This window comes from Cygnus atratus, chromosome 12, assembly GCF_013377495.2.
Source record: "Cygnus atratus isolate AKBS03 ecotype Queensland, Australia chromosome 12, CAtr_DNAZoo_HiC_assembly, whole genome shotgun sequence".
In the NCBI taxonomy this organism is placed as follows: Eukaryota; Metazoa; Chordata; class Aves; order Anseriformes; family Anatidae; genus Cygnus; species Cygnus atratus.
In genome coordinates this window covers 10,878,724-10,905,518 of record NC_066373.1, presented here as the reverse complement: position 1 = coordinate 10,905,518, position 26,795 = coordinate 10,878,724, and the positions used below count along the sequence as shown (strand labels likewise).

Below are 26,795 nucleotides of genomic sequence, written 5' to 3'. Positions count from 1 at the left end.
TTTCCATCCGTGCTGGGAGGACAAACAGGTAAATGATGGGAGATGTAGCTTACCTCAGACAATCTTGCCTACATTTGAGACCTGGTTTAAGCAGTTTCAAAAAAAAATAATAAAAAAAAAATCTCATTTTCATTTGAACATGTGGTGCTTTTCAACCTTACTTCTTTTTGTCTCAATTACTGTGCTTTAGTATGAAAAGGCCAAGTAGAGAGATCACACTTGTTTTCAATGTTTTCAGTTTCTTTTGAGGACTAAAAAAGTGCCCATTTTTCTGAGGATTTATTCTGTTAGAAGTCTGTCTGGAAGCATCCACACTTTTCAGTAAAGACAGCTCTTCTGATAATACTGCCTGTGACAATGGCAGGTGAAAAAGCTAGCTGCATCTTTGGTTTGATTTTTTGCATATCGGTGTTTAAGACAGCTAATAATTAATTATCTGTATTTCAGAAAGCTACTAGATAATATTTTCTTGCAGAGCAATGTGAGAACAAAACACAGCATTTGTTAGTATGTGGTTTAGGGGCAGGATTTTCTCGTGTGCTTTTCCTATAAGCCAGAGCAGTAGAAAGCTTTTTCCACTCAAGAGCCTCTGTAAGTACATTGTATTTAAGAAGGTTTTGTTTTTGTAAGACGGTTAATTATTTTTATTAAAAAAATACATAAACAATTTAGCTGGGTTATTTAAAATCCATTTGCTTTCATTATAGTAGATATTTAGTTCCTTACCATTTACAATGTATTTCTCAAAATTGTTTTCTCCTTTCTATCTCCCTGCCAGCTGGATCTTTATTCTACCACTGCTAGCTGCCTTTCTTTTTCTACCAAAATCTGAAACATTTTTAAATTACATTAAAATGGTTTAAAATTAGACTATATGAGTATAATTTGAAAAATATGTTAGATTGACTCAGCCTAATGAGTCAGGCCCATTTTTTTAGAGACATTGGGTATATTGTAATATTTTCTCTGACTGTCAATAACTCAATAAAATAAAGAAAAGGGAGATGAAAACAAAAAATGCTCCAGCAGAGCAGAAAAAAATAATCAGAATAGTGTAAGTATGGGAGCAATTAGGAGCTGATTCTGCATTATTTTTGCACCTAAATTCACCTTTATTTTATAAAGATTTTTTTTGATACAGCTTTACCCAGGTAACATTCTCCTTTCAAGCTAAAGAAACACAGGTTTGTTCATTAGCATTTCAGGTCACAGTGGAGATTTCCATTCCTTAGCTCACACCAAGGAGCTATGCTCATGCATTCAAAACTGTTTACAAAAATGGACTAATAAGAGAAAACAGCTTTATCATTGTGGTTTTCCTTGTGGTCAGCATCTGCACGAGAGAGGGAAGGGGTACAAAGGAAGGGTAGTCACATTTCAACAAAACAGACAACAGAGCAAACTCTGCTCTGTTAGGTGGGTGTAAGGCCATAGCTAACTGCTGATTTCAAATCAGTAGTCCCAGAAGCACACTGCTGTACACTGAAAAGAGGTTTTGGAGCTGTGTTATTCCAGGGAGAAGCAAGGTGCTGTTTGTGCTTGCAGGTTTAATCTGCTTGTGCAAGGCATGTCCTGCAAGAGACAGTGTTGGGAGTAAATCTTCCTGTATGATTCTCTTTAAGCCCACTGAGGCAAGATTTACACCTCTGTAGCTGATCCAAGGCTTCTGTTCCCAGCACCAAACCCTGAGTAACCTCCTCATTATTTTCCAGTGTGGGTTTATGCACAATTTTGCCATGACTTGGACAGCCATTATGAGACACATACTGTTCTGGATAACCTGAATCACAACACGTATGGATCACAATGGCCTAGGATCGTACAAGTGCTCTGGCCCCTACTCAAATACTGCTTGGGTCAAAAGAACTAAATGTAAGAGTCAGGAAGAAGACAATTCTGTGGCTCTTTCCGTATGAACTACATGAGGTCCCACCTATTTCTAGTAAAGAACCCTGCAGAAAACATCTATCTTGAATACAGTTCTGCACTGAGCCGAAGTTAACTCTGCAAACCAAAAAGCCTGGCTGTTCCTCTGATGCTTGCATGATAGGTATCAGTGAGGCCCTTTGCAAGCTTCTGTTTGAATGAGGCAGTGCATGAGTGAAACTCTGGGTGCTTAGAGGGGCAGCTTCAGGCGCTGCTGCCTCCCATCACCTCTCGTGCTGTGCATTACAGGGTGGGCGTCGGGCATGGCAGCTCCTTCCCGCATCTGGTGGCAGCAGGTTGCACAGGCTGCGCTCTTCCCTGGCATGTGTGTGATCAAATAGAAGTATTGATGTGTGCGAAATGCCTGCCGTTGCAAAACTTTACATTGCAGTATACAAGATCTTCTCTAATCTTTTGGATAAATAATTTTCAATATTCTTTCACCCAAAGGCCCTTTCTTGAGCTCTTTTACCTAGCTTAGATTCCCACTGACATTTAAATAAGAGTTGAGGCAACTGTGTTTGGAAACTTTACAAAGAAAACATATGTATCTCGTTTGCTCAACATCGGTGTCTGAAGAAATGTTAAAAGGTGTCCAAGATGCAAATGTTTGTTTATGAAACACTCCAGAGAGTTTCACAACAGCCTATAAAAGCAACCTAATTTTCCATTTGAACCCATGTACATCAGATATCTGCAGTGCGGATATCCACTCAGCACCTGTCCTGCCATCTCCTTCCCACTGACTTCACGAGGTTAGCGTGACAGCAGAGCCTCATAGCCTGCAGCATCCTGACTGCCTTGTGCTAGCCCAGGTGCGGGCTGCTCCTCAGAAAGCACCTCACTGCCTGCACTGCCCCGGCCGAGTTCCAGCGTGTGTGGAGAACACAGCCTGTCTGATGCGTGAATAGGGTTTTTGTTGGGTTGCTTCTCATGTGCATCAGTCCCCAGGTCTGGTTCCCTGTGCAGTCACACAAGGGTCAGTGCTTTCATAAGGAAAGAGATGACATGGTCAGCCCTGCCCCTCGCAGCAGCAGCCTTCACTTAGAGCAGCTCGGAGCTACCACGATGCTGGCTCAGTGTCTGTGCAGGTAACACTCCGATACAGAGCGTAGAACTGGACTTTAGCACAGCAGCTGCAAGCAGGCTTCCTGAGGTACCAAGAGGTGGCCTCTCCTCTCATGATAAGAACTTCAGCAGCGTAACTTGCTGCAGTGTGTCCAAAGAGGGCATGATGGCTTTCTTACTCCACACTAACTTTTCCCCATTGCTTAGCCCAGGGTAACGCAAAGAGGCAAGGAAGCAGCTGTCTGCAAATTTCATTTAAACTCTTGTAGCTCTTTGCCATATTATAGGAGAACTATTTCTTGGTTTATCTCTGTTCTTTTTTAGAATATGAATCTAATTGCAAAACTATGATACTGCACTTCAGCATGTATTGCAGAGTTTCCGGGATCACGTGTAGCTGCAAACTTTCACTTCATGCCGATGTACTGCACTCTAATGGGTGAACTTTCTAAACTCAGTGTTCTGAAAGTACGGAGGTATTTTGAAATAAAACCCCACTGGATAAAAATAATCCTCTAGTATTTTACTCCCAATTAACCTTTTGATGGAAGAGAGTACGGAGTTGGGCAGTAAGGCTTGAAAGTCCAGTTAGTCTCAGTGGGATTATTTGTGGAATAGCTCCTCTTCTGTGTTAATGAATCAGAATCTGCCCTTGAGTAAATATTCTCTAAATTCAACATCTGTGACCAGGGCATATATATATGGAAAAGAGTCATAAATACTACACAGTCATAGGTCAAGGCAAGTGGACACTTTGTGGTGGTGCACTTCGTAATTATTGAACTGTACCTAACGTCCTAAGCTGGTGGATGCAGCAGGGGCAGGAGTTCACATATTCTGTAGGTCACCTCAGTAGTTTTAGCTTTAGCCTGAGAAATAGTCTCTTTCACTGTCCCTGCCCCTCTTTCTGGCTCAGTCACTGTTTAATGATTCAATGCAAAGTTGAACAGTGGCTCCAGCCAGGGCTGAGAAAGCCCTTCCTCCCTTCCTCCAATACCTGTGGGGTAGCAGCTGTGCCCCTGAATCACAGAAAGGAATTAAACCTGTTTCCCTTCCACACTCCCATTTTATGGGAAACCTCTAGCCACTGAACTGCTGGTGAAGGTGGGGGATGAAGGAAATAGTCTTGTAAGAGGAAGGTGACCACGTTGCATGGGGAACACTCAGCTTGCTCGTTTGCCTGAGTAGTATAGGAAGATGCAGGCAGTTCCTGCATCCAGTGAGTTTGCTGGCCTGAGCTGGGGCTGACATGCTTGTGCCCAGGCCAGGCGTGTTAGCATGGGACATTCAGACCAGCAGCTACTGAGCAGCAGACGGAGCTTTGGAGCTTTAAGGGAGTAAAAATGCATTAAACTCAGCTCTTAAACAGATACACCTTCAACTTACTGCACAAACGAACATCTCAGACAGTGACAAAACACAGTGTAAGCCTGAGAAATTAGTAAAAATGATAGAATTTGAGTTTTAGGTCCTCTTGTAGGCACAAAATTAAGTTCTTTTTGACCTGCTTGATGTTTGCTAATGACAGTTTAGAGGCTTGGTGTTGTTTAAGTATCATTTGAAAATACATTTCTACTTTTAAAACTCTTACACAAGATGTCAGAGACTCTTATCTAGGGGTGTTCTACCATGTCACTGACTTAAGCAGGAGTTTATGCATGAATACGCTTTTGAAGGAGCAGATCCTGAGCTGGGATAAATTTGCAGGAAGATGCTGAACCCCGCTGTCTCATTAAAGCTGTCAATGCTTATCCAGTGTGACCTCTTTGTACAGGCTTACTGAACTGGGAAATGATGTGAGAACCCAAAAGGTTCCCAGGAGCTCTTTTGGTCTTTTGGATTTCAGTGGAGTCTGAAACTGTTAGAAGCACAGCTGACTCTCCTGTCTTGGGACAATCCAGGTTTTGTTTTGGCAAGCTGACAGAAGGAAGTGAAGAAGAAGAGAATTACAAGGAACATGGTGAAAACTTAGTTCTGGTTAGATATGTGGTTCTGTTTTTCCCATCAGTGTCCTGCCCCTTGTATCATTTAATACAAAACATTCCTGAAGTGTTCTGTTTGGTGGGGAAGACAGGATGAATAAAATGCTGTTCTGGATTCCTGATTCCCCTAGTTGTCCTGGTGTTGATACAGCACCTGACGTATCACAGCAGCATGACAGTAAAGATCAGCATTCACCAGCAGAAAATCCTAGCAAAGATGTTATTTTCTATTCCAATCAAAAGTGATATCACTAATATCTGATGACAATTGCTGTCTTTTTAATAATCCCCACTCTGGAAAGCCTTGAATACTCAGTTTTGGTTGCACTCCTGGAATCATTTAGTCTTTGCTTAGAGATGTTTGCTCCACATAAGCCAAGACCGAACGGTGCCTGAGGGAGCCAACCAGCCAGCTACAGAATCTTGATCAAACTGACATGGACAGCACTCATCCCTGGTAGGCAGACTGAACACCCCTCACAGGAACAGGATTTTCTTTCAGCTTTTCAGTGTCACAGTGTAAACTGGAACATGCTTTGGCTTGCTGGCTGGGCATGGAGGGAGGGAAGCCTGCAGTCCATTACCTCTGCCCCCACCAGCTGTGGCAGTAGAACTGTGCTGCAGGTTCCAGGGAGTGTGAGGATGTATTTGGACAGCTGCAGAACATGAGCAAGGGGAAGAAAAAGGGCTGTCTCCAGGCAAACATGTCCTGATTTATAACGGAACTATATTTATGTTAGTCGCAACCACATTATTCAATGTAATTGGGGTCAAGAATTGAACGAGTCTAAAAGAATGCAAAAAATAGTTTCAAAATTCCTATTATAAATAAAGACCTGGTTTAGAGGTTTTGTGAGAACTCGAGAAGTTAAAAGGGTAGCAAAACCCTAGTGTTTTCAAAAAGACAATGCCAGAAAAGCCACATGAAAATTCCCCTCAGTGGAGACTGACTGCTTTCAATTAATTTTATTTTATTTTTTTTTGGTGCTTGTCAGTTTCTCATACTGCCCTCACTGTCATTTTGCTTCACGCTATTTCTGTGCAAGCTGACCAGTTCAGTATCAATGCGCTGTAGTACCAGTCAAGAACAGGGACTTGCTGTTCCTATTTGCCAGGGATGAATTTCCCTCCCCTCATCATCCCCCAGGGTGTTACCAGTTGTCAGCCAAACGAAGCAATGGCAGTACCCTGCAGTCTTATGCTGCTTGTTAGATTTTCAGCTGGAAAAATGTATGTATTTTCCCCCAGCTGCATTTTGGAAGGTTGGCCCCTGGCTGAGGCAGTGTGTTCTGCTCTCCTTTACATGTATGTGCTACCCAAAGGCAACATTTGTTCAAAGAGTTCCTACTATTTGCCTAATTATTTTTTCATCTTGCTTCTTTGCTTATGCTCTGTCTGGTAGGATAATACTGAGCGCACAGTGAAAGCTCTGCCTGGGCACAGCTTTTAAGGCATGAATTTTACTCTGATTTGCTCTGTCTAAAAAGATGTTTCTCCCATCAGAGAGCTCTCCTGACCGTATTGCTTCTCTCTGTGGTTTTCAAGTTAATACAAAGTCTCCTCTCTTCCCCAGGTCTTCTCTTTCCACCTACTTATGTTGTCTTCTTCGATGGCACTCTAAAGAAACATTGCCAAATAATTCTCTGCAATTGCCTTTTTATGGCTCTGTTGCCATCATTAGAGAAGTTGTCTTCATTCTGACAGAAAAAGTCAGAATGTTGCTTTTAAGCTATAGTAATGCCAACATCTATTACAGTTAACCTTTGCTCTTCAGTTAAAGCTGTATCTCAGACCTAAGCCAAGGGTCATAGATAAAACATCCCTGGTTTTTTTTTTTTCTACCTCTTAAACTGAGTTGCATCAGTGAACCATTAACTTAGTAGATTATTTACTGTTACCTTTATGGGAGAAATGCATACTGTACTTTTCCTGCATTGCTCAGGGTTGATTTATGTATGGCCTCGGTTCTATAGGTTCCTCACTGAGGCAGGGCCTTCATACCACAGCAAAGTAAACAGACAGCAGAAACTAGCCTGAACGGTAGTCAAAACTCACAGAAATTCACATACTTTTGTCCCTCTATCTTTTGCATTTCACATGCTGCACTAACAGTCCTGGTTTGTACTGGGGAAAAACTAATTACAGCAACGTAGGACTGAGATAAGTGTTAGCCTCAAGTTAAAATGGGAAGGCTGGAATCTGAGCTGTGCCCAGATCCTACAGGGAGCCATAGCCAATTAATTATAACTCCCTGATCCGAGGACAGGTTGCAAGCTGGCCCCAGCACTGCTGAGAGCAATATTAGAGAAGAGATCGCAGCATCCTGGGGCTGCTCTAATCAGGACCAGCTGCTGGTGGCCATCACGGCCCACCAGAGCAGGGCTCGTGTTGGACTGCACCCCTCTGTGCCCCACTGTGGACTTGCAGGGGACTGCAGGAACTGGTTACACCAACTCTCTGGCATGATAAAATATCTGGGCTGAAAACGAAGGAGTTCTTTCAAAGGACACAGCATGCGGAAGTGGGGGAGCCATGGGCTGACTAAATCTTCATCCTCCCATTGGGCAGCCCAGCAGGAAGTGATAACAAAATGGAAGACATCCGCTGGTAGGGACCGGCGTTTCTGCTCTCTGAGTAGCAAATGGAGTCTTCCTGGGCTGATGATTTTCCACTTCCTCCCAGTCTCACCAGCCTATCTTTGAGAGTCAGATTTTACAGTAATTTCTGGGAGGTGGACTTCCCTATTTCTTCTCCTGCAAGCTCCTCTTTGCTCTTGCCAAACATTATCTCCCCTCCCAGCATGTTGGAGCTCCCCAAAGCAAAGGGAGTGGAGTGTGAGGAAACCAAGGGATTTGTCTGACTCAGCTTCTTTCGGTCTTTCAATCAATTGAGAAACAAATGCGATATCTCCCTCCACTCCCTATCGACTGGGCCCATGAGTGTAGGTCAGGCATCTGGAGCTGGATTTTCCGATGGTTGGGAAAGAGCTTAATCCTTAAGAAGAGATTTATAGGGAGGTGCAGAGAAGAAGGGTTGGGCTCTCTGTTCCCTTATGGTGGGAGCCAGGAGAGAGGTGATTCACTCAACTCTTCTGGTAGCCCTCTACAGATGCCTTTTAAAGGCAGCCAGAGCTGCTAGAGGAGGGCCGTACAAGCCAGCTACAAAAGCTTTTTTGATGCTTACATTGACCTCAGTTGATTTCTTGACAAAGCAGGGCTTACTGCTGCTCTCATTCTGTATTGAGGGAAAGATAGGCTTAATCTATTTTGACAGGCAGGTTTAGTTCTGCATGATGTTGCTGCTTTGCTAACGGGGGTGGCCGGGTCTGTCTGTGGCTTTCAGGGTACAGGGTAGGAGCTTGACTCTGCTGCTCCATGGCACAGGGTCTGATGATGCTGCAGAGGCTGTGCGTGCTCTGAGCACCCCCGAGGGGCTCCAGTCCTGACTGCTTTCAGAAGCAGATTCTCCGTGGCAGTGGCCAAGTCTGGGGACAGCACTGCCAGCTGCCGTCTTGCTACATCTAGCATGCCAAAAGTAGCACAGTTTCTGGGGGCAGAGGGGAAGGAGAGGACAGAGAGAGAAAATGTTTGGATCTCACTGCTTTCCTCCCACATGCAGCTGCCCTAAGCATATGGCTGCTGTGTGTTGTGCAGCACAGTTGAGCTTGAGCCTGGGGTGTCTGACTGTGGCAGGGCTGCCGCTGCTCTGTCTTTAAGCATCAGATTAGACCTCAGAGCCCAGAGGCTGGCGGTGAGCTAGCCTTGGGCTGCTTTCCTCCCAACACCCAAGAGTGCACCACCCTCTTGGATACTGATTCAGGATTTCACATCTCTCAGCTGTGATGTTTTCGTGCCCTCTGGCCTTCGACTAGATGCTGCTGCCCAGACCACTCAGCAGCAGAACAGTGCCTCACGTCCTTGTGCCCTCCAAACATCCCAGTACCCCTTGGGCACTCAGGTTACACAGTACCCCCATGCAGAGCCCACCTCCCTCCTCCTCTACTGTCAGGACGTAGGCATGCACAGGTAGGATGTCCCTTCCTATGCCCTGCAGAGCTCTGAAACCTGGGTCAGTAACCCCAGCCCCCCCACATAGTCTGCCAAATGCAGTGCAGCCCCAAATGCTCCTTCCAGACAGCTTAAGGAAGTTGAGTGCAATTTTATAATATGAGGCTAACTCAGGGAGAACTGCATACATCTCCTTTCCTCCACCCCCTGCAAAGGAGTATGTCAGCATCTGCACCCAGCTATATGGGAGAAGACACTGTACTCCCAAATCCCAGTCCCCCTTTGGCCATCCTGAATTGTGCACAGAGATGCACAACAGGTGAGGCAGAGGAAGATGGCTGAGAGGCGAAAGGTGAGCTCTTCGACTGCATGGGTCCCTCATTCAGTACAGCTTTTTCCTAGTTAAACTTGAAAGTACAGTTCGTTGAAAGGATCTAACACCCTTCTTTTTTCCCTTTCTTTTCCTTCTCTTTTCCCTTTCCCAGCATAGATATTCTGCACGCAATTTAAAACAGCCTGTATCAGTAAATCTTAATCTAGTTGGGTACCACAGTGAAATATGCTAGGTGAATTTCAATTAGGCTAAAAAGCTCTCACTGAATCAGCTTTAAACTCCTTTTAATCAGACCAGTGTATCTTTGTGAGGGGTTGATGTATTTTGGTCCCAGCTGTGCCGTAGTTCTGTGCTTCAGCCCTGACCTTGCTTTAGCCATGCTTGCTTGTCCTTCTCTAAAGATGCATCTAGATGTCACGTCATGAGGCTTATGGGAAGGTTGGAGCGGAAACAGTTCAGTCCTATCCTTCATGCTCACGGTGTTGTTCATACTCAGTGCCAAGATAACAATCTGCTAGTGTTTTTCCAAAGAAATGAAGCTGTAGTTTCCCTCTGCTTGACATTAGCTGTGAAGAGGAGTTTGTTATGCCCCTTATTACAATAGATGATTGCAGGGTTGAGCAAGATGATGAAAACTTCGAGGTTAAGTAAGGTCAGGAAGAGAAAGCCATGTGGCCCTAAGTGTGCTTAGCAGGTGAATTTTAAGTACCTTTTTCCTTCTCTGGAAGAGAAATTCTGCTTCTGTGGAAGTAAATTCTGCTTTCCCCATGGCTTAAAACTTCCCGTTCACAGAACACCTCCATTTTTTTTCTACACCAGCCCAGGTGCATTATTTTCAGCTGCTGGTTGCTCTCTCTTGTGAGCATACAATGGCATGAAAAAAGCACCAGCTGTAGGACAGGCTTCAGGAGGCCTCCGAGGGATGCAGTGAAAGTAACATCTGCATTACTACCTCAATTTGCGGTGATACTGTCCTCTGACAGCTGAATCCCCTGGTGTGTATGTCTAAGAAGTCCTTGAGACTCCAGGTTATCTCTTGGGAGAAAGGCAAACTAGTCCTGGGGGCCATTCTTCCTATGCAGGATTCATGGCACAGCCCAGATTTTTTTCAGAAATTTTCTTCCAGAATTTTAGAGGGAGAACATTGTTTTTCAGGAAATTATTTTCAGGTTTCAATGGTAACCTGATTTTTCAGGTTTTGTGGTGACCCTCAGCTCCCACAGAGAACTGTGCTGATGGTATTCATTGCTCAGACACTGCAGGAAGCAAACTTTGGCTATGTACCACATATGAGCAAACTCCTGCTCTTTAAAGCTGTTCCTTATTATGTCCAGTGGCATTCAGAAGAGTGAGGATTTAAATCTGTATTGAAAAGGCAGAGACAAAAATTCTGAACACCACATTTCTTTTTGTTGGGTTTAGACCTACTCATATTCATAACACAGCATTTCTGATGAAATCGGTAGATTTTACCCCACAGGAAAAAGTGCACAGAGATTTGGGATTTGTGCAGAATTCCATTCAGTACCTACAGTATGGTAACGCTTAACATGCTTAACATTAACGCTTAATATTAGGGACCACAGTGATTTCTCTCCATGTCAAATTCAAGAGGAACTCACATCACCCTTCAGATAGCTTTTGCCGTAGAAGAAATGTCCTTCTTCCTCTTGGAGGCCAGTGCGTATACCTGTACTTCTAAGCTTTCCTCTTCCACTGCAATTTCTGTACATTTTCCTCTGTGAAACCTTCACCATTTCTAAGCTCAGAATTTCTCTCACAGTTGATATCTGTCTTGAAAAATAGTTTCGCTTATGCATTGCTCAATCAATGCTATTCTTACTTCTATTTTTGGAGCTGGAGTGTTAGACCTGTAAGATGGCTCCAAGTGGTGACCATTGCTAAGAGCCAGTGACCTCCAGGCTCCTTGGAAATGGGGAGTGGATGGGCTGACTGCTTTTCTGGTGGCTCTGCCTGCCAGACCTTGCAGTTGCTAGGCTCACTCGTGGCCCAAAAGCAGGCTTAGGTCAGGTGTTAAAGGCTGAGCACCGGCACTGCAGTAATCAACTGGAAGCGCCGGCCTGGATTTTCCGCTGTGTAGGTATGTTTTTCTATTAGCTTCCATTTTTCCTAGACTTGGAACTGGAAATACTGCAGAAAGAGTAATTGAACATAAACAGGATGGTGGGAAGCCTCAGACTGCCTGTGCAAAGGGCACATAGCCTGTCTGTGCCTGCTGGGGGAGACGTGCAGGTTGAGGACGTGAACACAAAAGTCCTTTAGTCTGTTTGTGCAATGCCTGGCTAGCGTGCAGGATGGGCATGAATGAAGTGCATGTACTTGTATGAATGTCTGCTGGTGTCCTGGCGCCAGGGGTCGCGTCATTTAAAGTTTAAAATGGTTAATAATGTTTTCTATTTAATTTTGGTACAAATAAGGAAGTGCAGTGTGCAGCCATCTTTACAGTCAGCCATTTTCAGTTCTCCTTTTTGTCTGATCCACCCTGGACACGAGAACTCCTGTGAGCGCATGCAGCCCAGAAGCAATCCATGGTCACTTCAGAAGTCATATGAGTCATTTAGTTGACCAGATTTTACTGGAAGACACTCTCCTGTTTTCAGTAACAGAAGTATGCAAATAATGGAAGTCATACACATTGGAAATGTTCCTGTTTTACTTTGCTTAACAGCAGAATCCATTTTTTGTTATTACTTTCACACAGTACTTTCAAGTAATTCTTTGCAGTTCCTTAATTTTCACATTTCGCTGCAGATTTGTTGCTATAGGTTGGATATGATTACATTTGAAATCAGTGTGTTAGACAATGGTAGGATTGCAACAATTAAAGCAGAGAAAGTCCTGACTCTAACAGCAGAGCTGATAGGTAGAGGAGGAAATAGTGCTGAAAGATAAGCTGCTCCGCAGCTGGGGCAGCAAGACAACTGCTTATTACAGAACAGTCAAAAATAATGGTTAAAAAAGATTTATTCAGCAATTTAATCTCTCTCACTGAATGTGTGATTTTAGAGCTAATGTGATGGACCCCTGGATGTGGAAGGCTTTTGCACAGGACAGGGTGTGTTCTGATCTGTGACTGATCCATGTGATGGATGTTTGTCCTGTACCGCCAATACTGAAGAGCAGCCTCCCTTTAGGCTGCAGGCCAGTGACCCTTCATTTAAAGTCAAAGGTCTCAGGCAGGAGAAGGGGAAGTGAGGTCATGAAAAAATGACCAATGCTTGGCTTGAATTCACTGAATTCAGCTGCATTAGGATGTTTCCTTTGAGGGAAAGTATGTGACATCTTTGCAATGTGTTGGACTTTCCTATGGCATCCAGTTGCAGAAGACAAGATGTACTGCTTACCTCCCAGTAGCATTACTGTGTTGCTAACAGCATGACTCCTTCAGCTAATTTCAGAGGGGCAGATTTCTTAAGCTAAAAAGCAGAGGTTCAAACCCAGGAAATAAACCATCTGGTCTTTCCTCAGGTGATCGCATGAATAATCAGTGATGTTAATCATGTGAACAGATGCTGAAGGATTACTTTTCTTTTGCTCCAGCAGTGTAACGATTCCTTATTAGCATGGCAAATCGGTGTTATAATGCCTTTATCAGCTCTCAGAGTGATACAAATTGTTCTTCCCATGCACAGTGAAAGTACCTGCCTATGGGGGCTGTCTCAGTATCGTGCCTATTGAACATCCCATTGACTTTTGCCTGTTAAAATATATGCACCATAATTGTGCTGTCTCTCAGCTCCTGGTAATTCTGGGCTAGCTTTGCTAGATTTAAGCTAAATCGAATCCTGGCCATATTTTCTCTCTGTATTGTAATGATCCCTTCCTACTCCCCTTGTTTTCGGGTCTCCCCACAGTCTGACACCGCTGGCCTCAGCTGCTCTCCAGCCCATTTACTGCAGTTTCGCAGCTCACTGACAGCTCGGGTGCAGCAGCAGACTGAGAAAATGAGGCAGAACTCAGAAGAGAGGAACCAGGTTTATTTGCTGTGTTTCTTTCTTTAATAACATTAATATGTCTAAGAAAACCCAAGCCACTGGCAGGACAGTCCATGCAGAAGATACGATTGTCACCACAATATTTTGCAAGGTTTTGGTCATTTTTGCCAACAAACCGGTATCTATCAGCTTCTGACTAACCTGACAATAGTCAGTAAGTGACACAAGTGCTGAACATGGACAGCACACACATATAGTGTCTTTCACAAGGATGGAAAGTACAGTTTTTCTTAAAAATGTTTTAGTAACTAAATATATAGGTGGGTCTTTTTTTTTTTTTTTTTGACACTTTACACATTTTACATTATATTGATCTTGGCCCAGAATTCTCTGTTAAGTGTTCCACATGAGTGATGCATCTGAAAAAGGCACTTGCTAACTTTTACATGCTATTAATAATTTTATCAAAGAAGTAGCCACAGGACCTACACGAATGAGGTGTGTTTAAAGCTGCATTGGCTGCATTTCCACTGATTGTGCAGCCCATTCAAATCTGTAGAAGATCAGTGCTCACTAGCAATTGTCATCTGAAGCCAAACAACCACCGTAGCTCGAACTTTAGACACCAGAAGTCAAACCACAGTCAGGCTAGAGAACAGAAAGTACAATACATGGAGAGGGATTTTGAAATGCTGTTTTAGTGAACTTTTTGTAGCAGCGAAAATGATGTAACCATTTAAGGAGTTTGAGGTACAGTATGTCAGTTGCTGAAGTGCTTAAAAATAAACCACAGCACACTCGTTTTCACAGACTGGGAAATCGAAGTGCAGAAAAGTGAAATGACTTGGTTCATAGAAGCACAGTAGCCTCTAGCAGATCAGGACCATATCCCAGTTGTCCAAGACCCAGTGTTGGTGGTAATCAGTAAGGCCTGCTGCTTTGCGTACAGCATAATATGCATAATATGTCTTGTATAGCAATTGCAGTCTGTTGTCATCTTTTTGCTTTTTCTCCAGTGCGAGGGCTGTAAGAAATAGCTGTCTCACTTGCTAGGTGACAGTTTTCCTTACTTCTCAGTAGGAGAGATGAGTTACCAGAAGTGCCCTACAGAGAGAACAGGACTTGTTGCTGGGAAGTTACACATTCAAGTGTCCAAGCCCAAAACCACAATGTACTATTTGCTTTAGACAGTCATGCGATAACGCATTTCTTTCTGTTGTAAGCTGTTAAAAATAAAACAAGGATGCAGAAAATAAATGTTAGAACAGAAGGAGCACCCTGACTTTCCACATAGCTAAGGCAGCAGGGTGGCAGCCCTTGGAGCAGAACAAAAATATGTTCCAGAGAGTTATTTCTTTTTGCTCAGAGTTAATGAAAACTGCACGCAGTTTCCCTACCTGTTTTTTAAAATTATTTTTAAAATAAGCCCCATTCTGAACATTGTTTTGGATGCTGACATCTGACTAGGAAGCAGCTATACAAAACTACATCTGCTTGGCTCCTGTGTCCTGTTTACCACCTGAATTTTGAAATACCCTGCCCTAACATTAAGCTCTCCAGGGTATTCACTTACACATCTACTTGTTTCACCCATTAAAAGAAGAAGAACGAAGAAGTCTCATATCTTATCCACTTTGTGATGTAACTCAGTGTACCCCCAGCCTTCCCCACTTTGCTCTGGTCATGCTCAAGTCGGTCAGGCTGTGGGCAGAGCTCCCAGTGGGCGCTGTGTCACTGGGCATCATCTGTCACAGGGCAGGGGTACCGAGCTCACCGTGATTCAAGGGATGCAGAGTGGTTAAGGGCAACTGGTGATGAGGCGTGTCTTTATCTGTATTATGGCATGCTTTATGTGACAATTGCCATCCTGGACAATTGCATCCTAAAAGCACAGATCTCATCAGCTAGAGTTAGGTGGTCCGAGCAGCTGCTGTGAAAGGCTTCTGCCAGCCGTGTGCTGGAAGTAGGGGAAGGAGAAATGGGCGGTGGGGAGGGACATAAAAGGTACATTTTTCCCAGGACTAAACCAGCTCCTCTTTGGGTGCTGTGAAATAAATCATGTTTCTAGTGCTGTAATAAGAAAGTAGTGCAGCGAATGGTTGTCACTAATCTGAAATAGGAATGATTGTCACTAATTAGCTCCTGGCCCCACCACAGAACCTGTCTCCACAGGATGATATCTTACACTGCGGGCACAGTTACTTTTGCCTGTTGAAAGTACACTTCCAGAAACGGGCAGGTTATCTCCGCCTTGGGGGATTTATAAGAACACTGTTCCAAGGCAAGGGACTGAAAAGCACCTAGCTCCAAAGCAGGCTCTCGTAGACTTTTCACCCTGTTTGAGCAGATGGAAACCGCCACTGCCACCACTTCTGCTCTGTGGGACGGAGCGTGTTGATCTGCACAGGGACAGAAATGACTATCTGTTATCACCATGACTTACATGTGACCAAGGGGGCGGATGCTGCCGCCCAGCAGGTGCAGAAGATTCCACGATGTGTTATCTCTAGCCACGGACTGTCCTGTTTCCAGGAACACTCTTCTGATGGAGGAGATAAGAGCCTGCCAGTAACTTTTCTTATGTGAAGGAGTCAGCAAAAGTGTCTCCATCAAAATGGCTTTGTAATTGCATTAGTTCCTCAGAAGCACAGGAGGAAATGTAGATACAGCTGCATGTCGTATCCTACTTTTTTACATGTTTTGTCAGGTAATTGTATCATATTTGCGGTGTAGCAGATAAATTAAGTGGACTATGAAATGGCAAACAAATAAATCAAAGTCCTGCAAACATGTATGAGCAAATGTACTGAATCCAGTGAGCTACTGCAGGTGTGAATATAGTCACTTTTTCTCAGGGCTGAAAGGATCAGCTGCCAGCTTTTCTGTGTGTGCATGATTTGAATCTTTTTTTAGAACAGGGTAGATGGAAGGTGCCTCACAGTGTCTAGTGACTAGCATGCATCAGGAATTCCCCCATAATCCAACCCAAATGAGCACGGATGTACAGTAAGATCCATCAATACATCATTCTTTACAATAATTGGAAATAAAGAAGTTTGTCAAAATTTCTGTCCTGAATTTCATGCCCTACTCCTTTATGGTTGGCTCTAGGTCTCTGGAATCTTTCCAGTCTGGAGATGAATTAATGTTTTGGGGTTTTGCAAGCAGGCAAGTGTGGCAACTTAAGGGATAAGGGCTTGATCCAAAGGCCATTTTCTCCAGTTGGCCTGGGCTTTAGCTCATTAGTCCAAAATAATTAAGGACACTGTACCACCCTGCAACGTCCAGGCAATGCTGAGATCTTACACTGTGCAACTCAGTGTAAGCAGCAGTTCACAGCAACACATTTTGCCCTGTGTTAGCCACCTGGCAAACACTTCCAGTGCTTTTGTTGTTACCTAAAGCATCCTTCTGGTGAGCACAGAGGAGGCAGGAGTAAAATGATAAAAAGAGAAGAAATTTGATTTGCTGTGATCTGTACAAGTGGGATGAAGGTCCGTTGTTTCTGGACCATATCCATGAGTTCCTTTTAAGCAGACTGTGTTTGGGGTTTATGGGATTTGGTGGCGAATGAGTCAGGTGATGTGCTAGTATGTGAGGACAGGCATTATAGCTCTCAAACGAAAATGCTATCAAGCAATTACTGTTGCAAATTGGTGTTTGGGCTGCCTCAACTCTGCTCTTCATTCTCCTGCTTTATCCCCCTCTTCCTCTCCCAGATTTAGCTTCTGGTATTCCCTCTGGAGCACATCTCCTAGGGACAGAGCCTGCCCATCAGTTTGGCTCCTGGCTGGAGGGGGAGTTTGCTATCCTCATCTGTGCTCAACTCTAACACCGTGAGTTAGGCTATGCGCTGCTTCTGCTGCTCTTGTAAGCAGAAATTCGTCTTGATCCTGGCAATATTGCACTCGTGGGCTAGCTCTTACAGAGGGTTCTTGCTGTCATGTGCAGTGATGGGAAGGGTTGGATGAACAGCCAAGGGTCTGAAATACACAGCTGTGAGACTCGCCCAAAAGCCCGACTGCTCTAGAGGGGCAGTCTGGTCCAGGCTTTCAATGGCTGACAGATCCGGAGTGCCCAGACGTTCACCCCATCCCAGAGCCACTGGAGGAGACCCTACAGTTGCTACAGCCTTGACAATCAGCTGGTTCTGTGGAGGACAGCCACAACTCCCAGATCCTTTTCAGGCCACATACAAAAGCTCTGTGTGTTGCAAGAGGACTACAGACCACCCTTGGGAACCCTTGATGGACAGCTTCCCAGCCTCCTGGCCCCACAGCGTCACCCTGCACTCATCATTTCTGCTGGGCCAGAGGCCTTCTGTGAGTTAGCCTGAAGTGTGTATGCTTGTTTTCCTCTTGCACTGAATAAGAGACTGACAATATCTAATTGTCAATACCCCTCCCTTGAGAGACATGCAACAGAGTTGCTCCTCAGGGCATATTCCCCACTGCTGTATTTAGAACAGTTTGAAAAGACCAAATTTTAAAAATAATAGTCTTTCCAAAAACTCCCCACCCACAAGCACTCCTCTGCCAAATTTCAGTTTGAAGAAAATGAAAAAGGACAAGTTTATACACTCTGATGAACAGGAGTTCAAAATGGAACCTGAACATTCTTGTTAATGTACACTGATAATGGAAAGCAGAGGTGATGATGGCATAGTGCCCAGAGGGGCCCTTCGTTGTAGATGCTTGTGTTGTTGCTTCTTTTCTTGGTTTATATTAAAGGTGAAAACCTCTCTTTTCTTCAGTGTTTAAGACTTCTTTCCCCCTTTTAAATAAAGCTACACATCGGTACTTCTGCAATGTTGTTAACTGCAAATCACTTGCACAGTGAGTTTAGCTGTTTTCCTGTTCATGACTCCCCATTTCTGCAGATATTGCGTGTTTAGGTTATTTGTGAACATTTGCCACAAAACACCCAGTGGACAGTTGTCAGACTTTCGCTTCTTCTGGTAAGTATTTGTAAAGGAAGGGTCACCTAAGTAGATGGCATTGTTTCTGTTCCCTGTTTTGATAAACAGTATTTGTCCTGTGTGTGCATACTAAGTCTAAAGTGAATGGTAACATCAAGTAATTTTATTGGCCTGCAGACACTGCTTTAGAAAATCAAGGGAGGCAAAAATATCATGGTTAGGTGGTTCTCCAAAACTTAGGTGAACAGAACTCTTGTGCAAGTTGTGTCAAACTCCATGCAGGAGTCTTGAAACTGGATGGAAGAAGAATGGCTTTGGATTAGTAAATACAGCTGCGGATGCTGGGTTCCACACTACTTGCACTGATCAAAGTTAGTGATGTGAATTCTGCAACTTGGTTGTCTTTGTGCAAACTCTGCTGCTGTGCACTCATACTTATCCAGCTCAGATGTAGGCAGTCATTTCTAAAGGTTGTAGAACACATTTCTGCCACTATGATTCCACATCAAGTAATAGGTATTTTGCCAGTCTCATGGCTAACCCATCATTGTAGATGAATTCCGACCTCACTGAACCCTCTGTGGCACCAGTGAAATGTATGTAGTTAAAGGCGGAATTTAATCTTTAGATTTTATAAGGGTATGACAATTACCTTTTACCCATGCACATGAAATACTGCATCAGGCAAATCTATAATTAGTTAAAACTAAAACAAAGTGCATTTCTATTATTAACAACATTGCATAAAAGTCTCAGTGCCATAGCTGAAAAATCAAAGCCAAGTAACAGTTCAGAGACAGTTGCTGCTATAAAACTTTTGACCTTAGTTACCGAATGTACACACAAACAAATAAACTAACCAGACAGAGATATCCCCCTAGGAACAATCATGATTTGCAAAATTCTGGGGGCTTTCAGCCAACCTGTAAAGTTGATGGAATGAAAAGTGTGCCTGTGTATGCCAGCTCATTAATCAGTGCCCTTTTTCATGAGCTGAAAGGATGGTTTGTCGATTTGCTTCTACCCAAGGCATCCGTTTTTGCATCCTTTCCAATAAATACTGCTGACTCGAAGGCTTCAGGAGTCAGGAAGCGTTTTGCTGAAGCATCATGGACAGCACTGTGTATCTTGTAGTGGGAGCTCTGTGGAAGGCTGTATCTTCAGTCTTGCCAGTTGTATTCTTCAGATGCAGCTATCCTCTTGGATGCATATTGCTTCATGTTGGCTTAAAATACTGCTGTGTTATGTTGTTATCTCTGGGACCTCTTCGACAACTGGTTCCAAATACATTTCTTCAGTAATGTTTGAGGTCTCTGATGGTCAGCATTGCTTGTTCAATGGGTCTCAAATATGCCAAGTTAGTTCTCAATATTCCTGTGTCAATTCTGCTTATTGTTAGCCTCTGGCCTTGGCACATCTCACCCAGAGTGCTGAGGATTATCTCACTGAGGAATTGTGCTGGTCTCCATCATTCAAGTCTTCTTGCAGTCAGCTGCAATCATTTTCCAGTGAGCAGAAGTGGTCATTATTGAACCTTACATGTTTTTTTATTTTTCAGTGTAAATTCTGTGTTGACAGCATGCTCATCCCCAAAGCCCCTTAAAGTCCACTTTAAATCACATATTAGAGGCTTAAATCTATCATTCACATACCAGTGAACTTGTACATAGTGGGTATGGTTCAGGGTAGCATTTTAGAAAGTAACAACTCCTTTTTAGCATCCGTGAGTACTCCTGGAACATGCTGAGCTTGTTTTCCAAAGCTCTGCTCCTGGCTGGCATTGCCTACCAACTCTGAAAACAGGGCTTTGTATCTCTTACCCTGAGTCCCCTAAGATAGGGGAGAATCATAAATATGAGCCTTAGGTATCTGCCATGCAGCAACTGTGTGGTGCAGCTGGGAGCAGAGCTGCTGTGACTCTGACATCCCTCTTCAGGATGCCTCACAGAGTATGTGTTCAAATAGCTATATAACACGCTAATCTTACCCCGTTACAACATACTCCTACTCAAAGAATATTGCAGCTGGCTTACATAAGAACTAGACAAAACATTGCCATTTGAAGCTCATGCCCACTGTTAAATCATGAAGAGAATGGTCCCTTCATTCATATGTTGTTTCCCATGCTGTGCCACACCGAGGCACCAGAATAAAAAAGACAAGTAGATGTTAGGAAACCAGCCCAGCAAAACCTCTTTAAAAGTTTACAGAAGGCCTTGACTTGCTCTTGGGTGCATGGAGGATGGAGTGAGGATACGCAGTGAGAGGCTGCGTCTGGTCACTGGGAGTGGAGAGAGGAAATGTAGTGTGAAGTGGGGGGACTGTGGGAACCTGCTGTGAGCCACGGGAATGTGCTGGGTTATAGCTAAGTGAGGTGCCGTCAGCACACAGGTAACACAATGGGAGACAACATAATATAGCTTTTTTTTTTTTTTTTTTAAGTACAAGGGTAGTATTTCTCTGCATTTAGAGGCAAATCCTGTCTTTCTTTTTGCCCGGCCCCTGGGCCTACTCTTGGGCAGCTAAAGGGCTCAGAAGGCTTGGGAAAGTAGTCTCATGTCCTTGCAGCTGGTTCCTTACTCCTGTAGGCAAAGCTGGAGAAACATTGTCCCTGTTCTGGAGCAAGAACAAAGGGCCATCTTCTGCCCTTTACCCAATAATGTTTATTTCCTGAGTGCTAATCTGAATTAAACTTTTCCATAAACTATTTTTGAAGCAAATCAGCTCACCAGGCTTGGATATGGGAGTCCAGCGAGCCAGGCCTTGAAACAGCAGGTTCCTATAACAAAAGGTTAAAGTGTCATGCATAGAAATGACCCTTTCCCTTACAGGAACAGCCGCACAAAGCAACCTACAATTTGTCCAGCTAACAAGATACACATGGAACTTACATTTATAAGCCTTTAATCGTATGTGTGTCTTCACTAGCTGTGCTGCGACATGTTTGGGCTGTATAAACTCTTCAGAGCCCTGTCCTTGTATATTTGTGTGAAATGTCTTACACACCTACAGAGCTGTATATAAAAAATAAATCCTAATCCTCATCAATAATCAAAGAAGGGAGCAGCTGCAGGCTGTACTTTGGCTGACCCTGGCCCAAGTGAGCTAAAGAGAAGGAAATAAAAACCCAGCATATGGCACTGAGAAGCAATAGACAGTGTCTCAGCTCCTGTCTGAAATGATCCTCGTTCCTGTAGTGCTGGAAAAACACGGAGGATTTTTCTTCCCATCAATAGCAGGGTTGCACCAAGGGGCTCCTGGTTCTGCAGATCCCTATGGCCCACATACCCTGCCGAGGTCTGAGGGGAGAGGGTAAATGCCAGGAGGAGAGGCACCGGGACTGTCCCTGGCCTGGAGGGAATGAGGCAGGGTGACTCTGGGAGCACACCCACAGCCTGACCCAGGTGTAGGGACGTGAGTGATACTTCTTTCATATGGGCATCACTTTGCTGAAGCCAAACTTCCTCTGTGGCCTTTTCCACAGGCTGCTCTGTGCGATGCTGGGGTCCTCAGGATGACACAAGGTGTGAATTTGCTCCACTTTGTCTTCACTGCCTGCCAATCTTCAGCTGCTTTCAGTCCTCACAGGGATAGTAGACATGCACAATTTCACATGTTCCACCACAGCTGAATTTTCAGTACAAATCCCCACTTTACAGCTCTCCTGTGCTCTCAAAGATGAGAAATTATGTTCTTGCCAGTTTAACCCATGTAAACTTCATTGTAATCTGAGTTTGGGGGAGAATTAATAAATCCCAGTGCAAGTTTCCTGGGAAGGAATTCTGGTCTGTTTTCAAGATGATGATGCAATCTCACTGATGGAGTGAGAATAGCTTTTCCTTCAGTCCACACCTTGGGATACACATTAGTTACATAGAGTAAGTGAAGTATTCCCAGGAACACCAACAGAATGGCAGTAATTTTCTTTCTTTCCTTTTCCCACCATTCTGAAGTCTTCACTGTTCTCCTTTCAGCTTTTAAAACAGCATGGATTGCTTTATTTTAAAATCAAAATCCTTCCATCAGATCTCTTCTGCTGGCTACACGCCTGTCCTCCTTCCGCATGCTGCCCTGAAATAATACTGTGCTCATGCCAGCAGCAGTTGGTGGGAGACCAGTTTACAGGACTGAATGGGTGGTATGGGGAGCACCAAGGTAGCATCGTTACACTGCTACCTGAGAAGTGATGCAAATGTCTCGCTCTGTTCTTTTAAAAACTTTAAATTTTGCTTTATCTCTTAACAAGTGTGCAGTTAACTTCTGTCCTGCAGAATAGCCTTACTAGCAAGGAGTAGTTACACCTGTAGCGAGTTTCAAAGTTTACCAAATTTTCTTTTCCCCACTCTTTACTGTATCTTTCCAAGTGCCCTTGGTTTCCTTTTTCCCTAGATAGGAAGTAGTTCACCATTGATCTCTTAAGGTTGCATCCAAAATGTCAGAGGTCTCTCAGGATCCATGGACAATGCATTTTCAGCCAAACTGGTTGGTTTTGATGGAAATATTTATTCTCCTGCAGCTGTTTCTCAAAGGCTTAAGGCAGTGTTATATGAGAAAGTAGGTAATTTTAAGTCACTTTGAGGAAAGAAGCAGTTCACCAGTAGCATTCTGCACTTCTTTGGAGATCATCTCATGCTCGTTGAAGTCTATATTGACTATATCATTTCTGTAATTCACTAGTCAAGCTGGAAAAGCATTTCATTCCATAAATACTACACAACATTCCTTCCAATATTCTGTGGGTTGTTATTAGTCCCTTTGTTGGTTGCTTTTTTTCTCTTTTCTTTCTCAGTCTGATCCATGGACTTGCTCTCACTTTGAGATAAATCTGAATTGCAGTTTTAAAATACAGAAACAAATTCTGTGTTTTATTTGTTTGGCCTATTTCTTTGTTGTGAAGCAACTAGTACCTCACCCATGCTGTAAACATTGTATGTTATTACAATCTATACTGACTTAACTGCTTGGAGCTCAGTGTTCACCCACTGCTCTGTCCCCAGTCCCTGGTGGTCTTCAGTCACTGTTCACCGACTAAAGCCCATTAGGTCTGTCTTGCTCATTTGCTTTTCTTATGTCATGTCCTGGGGATGCAGGTGGTCAGTGAAGGACAGCATAAAGCCAAGTCTAGCAGAAGACTTTGTCCCCAAGACAATCTTCAAATCTTTGCTGTCATTTTTCTAGAGTGGCCAAGGCTATATGGCGCATTTATGATTTAGGTTTTGCGGAGGCATGGAAACAGACTCCTGTCCTGCAGAGCTTACTTTATCTAGAAAATGATGAAACTTTGTGAAAATAAGTGGAAAATAAAGAATATACAATTGAAACTGAATTGGAAATGAAATGTAACTTTATCGTTAACCTTGTATAAAAGGCTGCCTGCAGCATCTTTTGAAGCAGACTCTTCTGGGGCTAGTCTAAATCAGTTCGGAATGGGCCTTAGCTAAGGCACAAATTCCACTTTTAAATAAAACTTGTCACTTCTTTAACTGACCTGGTACAAGTTCGTGTGTACCTGAACACAATGTACAAGTACAAGACAGGATGTCTGCTACTGCCACACATGCTGTCACTGGGAGTTTAGATTGCATGAGAGTAGATTTTAAAAAGCATGTCTGAATTTTACTTCCAGTCCTCATGTATATTGCTTTTTCCCTTTATATGCTCATCCAAGCTAATAACCGTATGAAAAAGAGTAGAAGGCCTTTGCATGAAGTAACAAAGCTGGACAGCCAGCATGCCTTGGAGAAGCCACTGGGTTGCACTCAATAACTCATTAGAGTTCAAATAAGAAGAAATGAATTGAAATGGGAAATACATTCCAAAATGCTGAGAAAGGAGCAGTAATTTAGACTGAGTTATGGGGACAGCTTCATCTGGTGGGCGAGCACTGCTGATAAAAATGTTCACAGCATATAGTTCTACTTGGAAGAAATTCATTTTGTTGATGGTGCCCTTTCTGTCACTGCATGTATGATTAGGCTAGTGAATAAGTGTATTTTCTTGGCATCGGAGCTCATGAAAACTGTAACTGAATGTTTGGTGATTTCTAGAAGTAGGTTTCAAAGAGAGCAAAATTAAACTTTGGGTGACAATGGGACTTTGAATTTAAGATTGTGTGTCACTTTTGATAGGGCCCTGGGAATGTATGGTGCAAAATGCATCAGTGACAGATCAGCACTACATAATCAAATTAATTTGCCCAACCTCTAAAAGCTGAAATCTGCAAGTCTAATTTCCTGTAGAGGCTCTTACTATTGTTTACAGCTGTACTGTAAAGCATATATGGATGTACAACAGGAGAGTCATCTGGCCTTAAATGCAGTTGATTGTTTGGCTCAGGAGTATAATAAAACTGTCAGCCAAACTCTGCCATTGAACGCTGAGTTATCTATACTTGTGACAGGAGCCTGTCAGTGATTTCCAGTAAAAACTCCTGGAGGCCTAATAATTGTAAAAATGCTGAAAGAGAATTTTCACCCTCATTAAGAGTCAGAAATGGGTTGTATATTTGTGGGCTATAGTCAAACTACACATATTTCAGCTGTGCAAAGCTGCCCCTCCAGCTGTGCATACTCCTTGCCTTGCCTTTCTATCCCATCCCATCCCATCCCATCCCATCCCATCCCATCCCATCCCATCCCATCCCATCCATCTCTCAGTGTGAGTGATCCGCCCATGCCACCACCATCTTGCTGCTGTTTCAGCCAGGGGGTGTACTGGGAGCTGTAAGTATCCTTATTTTAGCTAGCAGAGGTGAGAGCGATAAGCAGGCCCTCAGTGCAGCCATCTCATCTGGCACAGGCACGCTGACACGAAGATTACGAAGCTCTCAGCTGAAGGGGCACCCCAGAAGAAAGACAGAGAGTGAGCTGGCTGTGCTGGCTCCCCATAGGTCTTGAACTACCTCTGGCAGCATCTCTTCTGGGGCACATACACTCTCCTGCACCCCAAGACCACCCTGCTTTGCTCCTAAGCTTCCAGCAAGCTCTCCTGTGCTCCTTCACCTACCTGAGAGGTGGGTGATGGAGCACCCACAGGACAAGTCCCACAAGGCAGAGGAAGGAAGCGCCTCCATCTCCCACATCTCAGACACTGAGCAAGTGAAGGGACAAACAAATGCTGCCCCTGCCAGGTTTGGAAGAAAGGGCTGGTGTCGCTACAGTAGCAATATGGAGGCTAGGATGTGGGTAGTGGACAAAAGCTCTCTGCAGTCCAGAGGAAAGTGTGTAGCATGATTAGGTTCTTGGCATTTACTATAGGCAAATTTAGATGGTTGTTTTCCCTGCACACACATCCTTCCTTGGTGTCTTTGTCTATGGAAGCATTGTACAGGGAGCTGTACTCAGGGTTACAGTTTCTGTTAGATGGTTGGGCTCTTAAAAGGCAGCCTTACAATGGTCTTTTGTGGATCTAATCCTTGGGAGTGTGAGTCTTGCTTGCAATAGGGATTTAAATGACCATGTGTCTCAGAGTGCTCCAGACCAGCAGAAGAAATATTCCTTGCCCTGAGCCCTGTGAGTACCTGTAGCAAATTTTCATCAGTAGTGGAAAGAGTGTTCTGTATTCATAGAGCTTAGTCCCATCAAAGCAGACAAGAGGTACTCAGGAGATCGGAGAGGGAATCTGACTTTATTTTATTTATTTGTTTGTATTTTGTTTACATCAGCAATCACTAGAGCATCAGAGTGCCTCTCAAAAACATGAAGGCATTATTTAGAAAGATAACGGGGTAGAAGTAGCATTGCCATAGCAGTTGTTGCTGGTTTCATGTGTTTCTTAATTAACTCTCAAAACTCCTTTCAGACAATTCTTTCAGCCTAAGAAAATACAGTTAGTATTATAGTTTATAATAGTTTTGAACTTGACCAAAGAGCTTATGAGGGAAGCAAAAGCCTTCAGAAGAGGCTGAGCCCCGGAAATGTCAGCTGTGATTCATTAGTGTCGTAGAGACACATAATTAAGCTGATGAGGACAGGGAAAGTTTCCATAACAGCAACAGTACTAAAATGAGATTGGAAGAGTCGTCATCATTGTTTGAAACAGACACAACCCTTAAGCAGATCACTATTATTTTCTAGACTCTTTGCAGTGCTTGAGGCATTGTGCGACTCACAAAGCCCTTCAGCCACCTCTTTCCCTTCAATTTCTCCATCATTGTAGAATTTAAATAGCTTGTTCTTCTCAGACAATAGATTTGTCTTTCTTCTACCAATACTGTGCTTATTATAAATGACATTTCTGCTTAAACAGAAAGGTCTTGATTCAAAAAAGGCATCAGTTAGGTTTTCTTTACCAAAGTACAATTCCTTTTCAAAGAATTCAAGTGAGTTGATTTCAGGTATTTGCATAACAGCCAGACTTGTGTTCAGAGGAAATTCAGTAATTTCAGGAACAAGTAGGTTTAGATTTAATTGCTGCTCATCTATCTATCTATCTATCTATCTACCTACCTACCTACCTACATACATACCTACATACATACCTATGTGACTTAATTTTGAAGGGTTTTCTAAACACAGCAGGGTGGCCACAGTCTTTATGATTAGCTTGGCTGCAGGAACAAGCCATGAAGTTTAGTGGCAGACTAATAAAGACCCTGTTCTCTAT

At 43.6% G+C, this 26,795-nt stretch overlaps 1 long non-coding RNA gene across 1 annotated transcript in view; it reads left to right on the top strand.

The window, feature by feature from the left end:
* The first annotated feature begins 11,214 nt into the window (after positions 1-11,214).
* LOC118246390 (uncharacterized) overlaps positions 11,215-26,795 on the top strand; it is a 76,170-nt gene continuing 60,589 nt past the window's right edge. Inside the window, exon 1 of the long non-coding RNA XR_004778151.2 lies at positions 11,215-11,418. This is a non-coding gene — a long non-coding RNA (uncharacterized LOC118246390). The remainder of the gene's footprint in view (positions 11,419-26,795) is intronic.